We start from the raw sequence: 5,768 nt of genomic DNA, 5'->3' as shown, positions 1-5,768 counted from the left end.
ATAGTTCTCTCTTATCTTTATTATCTCTTTTCCTATTCCGGAATAAGACAGCTCTACTCGTGTCCTATTTTATATCTGGAAATTGCGAATAGCAATTTCCTGCTGTTGTAACATTCCCCCAAATATCACACAGCGACGGAGCGTAGAAAAAGTACCTATTAACGACTGGCAGGCGTCAGTTACCTTAATTCTACTCGTTTTTCACCGTCTCGACCTTGCCAGTTGATTTTCTGGTCTGTCTAGGGCAAAGTAAAAAGTTACCATTTTTAGGCCATCAGTCAAACGACTTTTGATCAGCTTTCGTTTACATGCGAACACAACCACATAGCTGAGTCTCGGATCCTCAGACTACGTGATTGTCATTAAAAACACGGCTCGAACAACCTATTTTAACATGTTTTTGTGTGACAGTTTTACATTAAATCCATTGGAGATGGATTGACCCTTTCCTTTTTCTAGCTACTCATGCTCTAAAATATTAAATAATAACGGTGTTAATTAAGATCTATGACATTATAGCAGCTGTTATAGTTAGTCTATACAGTCCCTTCACATAGACAGTCTCTGGGGGGACCAAGCCTCCGCTCCCGTGATTTTCTTGAGATAACACTCTTATCTCTTATATTTCGTGTCCCGGGAGGGTTCCGTGGTATACTTCTTCCCCCACTGAAGCCTCCTTCTCCACAAATATCCGTCGCTAAGGTTCTTATCGTGTGTTATTGCCACGATAAGAGGCTTCGTCTTTTTCGTCTCAGATACGACTGTCCTTCACAATCTCTATCGTGGTTCTGATTTTTGTCTTTTTCTTCAAAATGGCCGTCTTTTTTCTATTTCTGAGAAATGTTCTTCTTCCAATCGAAATTTTAAAAATAAAAATTCTAGAACATTCTGACCCTCCGTCGCAACACTTTTTTTTTCATAAGGCCTTTAGTCACTCTTTTTTATGTCGCCGGAAGGTTGTGCTGTGTCATCTGGCAGAATGGCACATACTCCCCGGACAAGTCTCCATCAATGTCCCTATTGATCGCATAACACCGGGTTATCGTCAAGTACTTATCCAGTTTTCTACAATCAATCTTACAAATCGCATAAGAAAATGAAATCTATCTACTCCACCTCAACTCACTACGTGTTCACAAATGGCATCGTACTACATCTCACTGCCTTTCAACATTTTCACAAAATTTGCACCATGAGGAGTGTCCTAGATAAAATTTCTTTTCTGACTACTTACGTCATCTCGCCATAAAACTTCTTTTCGCCTCTGATTAAAAAGTGGGACGTGGCACGGCCACGCACCCGTTAAAATTAACTTAACACTACTCACCAAGTATAATCAGTCATTTATGCGGTCCTTTCCATATTAAAACTAAGAAACTCTGTGGCTAGGAAAGTTATTGAGTTACCCACCCTTCCCGAGCGAGTTTACTCAAACTTACCATGTCGCCACACAGTGAATTTGTGTCTTACACAGGTTAAAAACTTCAGTCGTGAATAAATAGGTAAATATACTCACCTATGTTCCTTATATACATACATAGATAGTAGTAACTAAAATCAACAATTTCAACAATTTTAACAATTGCAACATTTTCAAAGTTTGGTCTGACCAAACTAGATCAAAACAAAAAGTTTAACAAGTTCAATAATCAAAACTTGGTTGATTGATTTAAGTTTTAGCACACAAATACAATCAAGTTTTTCTCTCCTTCTCTTCTCTTCTTTGGTCATCTTCACTCCATCATTTCTCCATCCTGATGTTCAGCGTCACTGTCTTCCAGGACTTTCTCTAACTTGTCCAGAGAGTTGCGGGCCGTGCCCCAACCCTCCTGTTCCAGCAGCCTCGGTTTGCAACAAGGTAGCAAGTCCACATTCACCTTCTGCTCCCGGTTCCTGCAAAAGCTGTTGTGAAGACATAGGCTCACGTTTCGTTCTAGGTCAGCTCTTAAGACCTCTTTCTTCTCATCTTCAGTAACACAAGGCGTTCCAGCTACCCGCTTCACCGCTGTGGTGACCGCGTTTCTGTGCGTCAAGAATGCTCGTTTATAGGCTCCTGGTCCTATATCTAGCTGGAAAGATTGATAGGCTTCCGTGTTCCTTGACATGTGACGCTTCGCGCGTTCATACATCCAAGATGTCATCACTGCACGGAACCAAGGCATCAATCTTTGCCTTGACCATATTCTTTCAATGGCTTTAGGTATCCTCAGAACCTTGCAGGTGGTTCTGAAAAGATCCAATTCACGACTCATCTTAACGTTGCTCAACTGTTCAGGAGTCGGCACGGCCGTCTCCTGCTCACTTGTGTCCGCGTTAGCCTCCAACCATCTCACTGCTAGCATGGCGCTAACCACCACGATTGACACTTGTTGATTCTGATCGGGCAACCCCGTGGAGTACAACTCCTCCACGTCCCATACTAGGATCAGATTCCCGCGTTTTAGGTACCACAACGTCTGCGCCAAGCAGTGACAAGGATACTCCCCATGGGTTCTCACTATGTTCCTTCGGGTCCGATACCCTGAGGCTCCCAGCAACGGTTCCACTTCCATCAGAATTCTATGTAAATCGTCTTTCTCTTCTATGGTGGGGAATTCAGTAGGTAACGCTCCACTCGCTTTCTGTTTCTGGAACTCACTCACGTTACCTTCGTCCAGTCTCATGAACTCTTCACCCACAACGTCTTGCAACTCGCTTTCGGATCTCTTCGGGACTGCCCGAAAGATCTTTGCCAACAAATCATATGACCTTTCTGACATTCTGGCCAACCTCACACACTTTGGCACAGAGAAAAGTTGGTCAACCAACACTTGTTGCGTCCTCGCATCCATCACCACCATGTGCGTAGGATACTTGCTATTACAATACGGCGCTGAGCTTGAACCCACCATATATTTTGAACCAGTAGGTCTGTGATAGGCTTCACTGTCCTTCAGATTCATTTCATTTTCTAGAGCTTCTCGCCAGCCTCCAATCTTCTGCTCTGTCTGTAATGCTCCAGGGAATATTTCCACGCTGAGGGACGTCACTAGCTCATGGGCACGCTCCAAGCGCTCAAGCGATTCTATCGAACTCGTCATGCTATAAAATCCCAAGGCTGTGATCAGGTTTACGTCTGTCACCCCATGGCAGTCCGCGACCAACTCCATGGCACTCTTATCTGACATGCTCAATCTTCCATACAATCGTGCCAGTTGTCGATGCTGCTCGCTCAGCGTAATCAGGCAGTGTCCCAGGTTACAAACATGTCCTTCCATCCCGCTGTGTTGAGCCAAGCATGTGCCTTGCTTCAACCAATTACTCGGTGTACCTTCCTCGGACAGCTCCGTGGACGGGTTGCTCTTCCTCTTCGTCAATCTCATGGCCAGCAGGTGATGCATCATGGCCAGATCATGTAAACTCGCATCATCATCCCGGTCTAACATGATATCCGCGGTCATGTCCCAGATTAAGCCTGCGTTAGGATGGGGACACCAAGAAGGCTTCATGAGTTCCCACATCACTACTAGACTGGTTTTCAAGGGACCGTCCCAAGAACCACAATCAAAACTCACTTGCCCTTTTAGCTCGGGAATCGAGGGTTCGACCACTCGTTCTTCCAAAATAATTCCCAGCTTGGGTTGTTCCACCATCAGCATTCCGATTTCCTTAATTCGTTCAACCCAGAAATTGAGCACTGTGACTTGCTCGTAGTCGAAGTACGCTTCCCTGGCTTCTTCATTCACGAAGGGATTATACGCCATCCCTGGTATGCCAGACACATATTGGAACGACTTCAGTTTCCCTAGTGTAGCAAACTCTTTTTGTCCTCTGACCGCTTCAATCAACTCTCGGCTCACTTTCAATTCTTTGTTGGAGTATCTTCTCACCTCTTCCAACTTGCGATAGCTTTCCATGTCATTCGACTCCTTGTTTGGTACAGTCAACGGCATGTCCTGATATAGTTCTAGGAGTGCCCTAAGGAAGTTCCTTTCGCAATCAACTCCCTTTTGCCGAATGATCTTTATACATTCTCCCAACACAGGAGTGGGGATAAGATCCACCACGAACCTGACAAAGCAAAGGGCATCCTTTCGTTTAGCCCATGCTATCGCTGAATCGTCTTTTGAGATCAATGCTCGCAGAGCTTCCATCAATTCTAGCTCCTGTTCTCGTGATCTCGAATCATTACTGGCTTCATACTCCGCCTTTTTGATGCCCATCAAGCACCAAGCCAACCGTACTTGCAGATCAGTTCTCACGCAAGGATGAGCCAGGTATGCTGCTACCGTCGCAGGTGCATTCATCGTCTCATCGAAGTATTTCTGGAGGGCCGCCCTCCAAGAAATCTCTAGCAGTTTTTCCAATCCAATTTCATTCACTTCTGATGACATTACTGTGCCATACTCTTTTCGATTGAAGTTAGAGTTCTCCGTAAGCCCTTTCAGATATTCTTGCATGGCCCGCTTTTCACTCCAAGCCATCAGGTGCCCTCTCGCGGAGTTCCTCGCTTTCAACATCTCCACATAACCCCCTGCCGGATCTCCCATGTGGACCGATTCCGGCACAGTTATTCGACTGTACTCGACCATGTCGAGTTGTCCTTCCAGTTTCAACTTGGCCATGTTGATTCGCGAGGGCCTATAATCTTCAAGTCCTCCAGATCCACATTGACTGATGATTTCCATTTCTAACTTAGTGTCTGCCAGGGTTCGCGCCGTCTTCTTCGATCTTGTGGCGGTTACGGTCAGACCTGCCAAGAGCATAGGGGGTATCAGATTCTCTTTTTCTCCCCCTGTCAGCGTTGCGCTATCTCCTTGCCCGCTCTCGCCTGAACGACCTGCGCTCGTTAAAGAGGTCACCACTGCGCTGGCTCTCGACTTCACCACTCTCGGGTTCATGGCTCGACTTCCTGTTTTCCTTTTTAGTCGCTTCAGCCCTTTCCTGGCTCGTCTGACAGGTAATTTCTTTGCAACATGCTGATCATCGGCACTGTCTTCTGTTACTGACTCGGTCAGAACATCCGACTCCGTGGAGCTCACTATTTTCTCCAGGACCTCACGCATGATGGGTTGGTTCAATCCCACCTTCATTATGGACTGCGTCCCATATCGCCTTATCACGTCCCATGATTTCTCCATGAAGTTCACTCGGCTCCAGATTGCTCCTGTCTTGCCTTCCAGCTCCATTTGATATCTTTCCCATTCCTCTTCTGGTAACGTACTGAGGAACGATATCTTCATCGACTCTTCGATTTTCCTCCTCCTCGGTGATTCATGAAGCAGTTTCTGCGGATCCCTGCTTCGGCACTCTCTAGCCTGGCTTATTGGGTCTATCGGAGATAGATCGGCCGACGCCTCCTTTGTAGGAGACATGAAGGATGATGGTGCCATCAACAATAAACTCCCATCGACTTCCCCATCGTCGTCTTCACTGAACCGGTACTCAAGCAAGTCCCTTTCCAACGCTCCTAGATCGGTCTCTCCCGGTTTCTCCGTCTTACTTCCGGTCCCATCATCGTTACCGTCCTGATCCATCAATTCATCGTCGTCCGCATCAGGTTTCGGCCTAGGTCCCGAGGGTCCTTGTCGCGCGTCTGTGCCCGAATCCGGCCGAGCCGGTACGGCCATGTCTCCTGCGTGATAAAACAATTCATCATCGACCAGGAATTCTACCAACTCCTCGCCATGTGGGGCCAGGTCTTCTATCGTTATATATGAGCCTCCTCTGCTCTCCAGCATCTTCATGCCACCTCCAGCATCACTACTTTCGCTTCTCCTGACCACTTC

The sequence above is a fragment of the Symsagittifera roscoffensis genome, chromosome 2 (genome assembly GCF_963678635.1).
Source record: "Symsagittifera roscoffensis chromosome 2, txSymRosc1.1, whole genome shotgun sequence".
In the NCBI taxonomy this organism is placed as follows: domain Eukaryota; kingdom Metazoa; phylum Xenacoelomorpha; order Acoela; family Convolutidae; genus Symsagittifera; species Symsagittifera roscoffensis.
The sequence above is the reverse complement of the archived record's forward strand: the minus strand, read 5'-3'. Positions refer to the sequence as shown.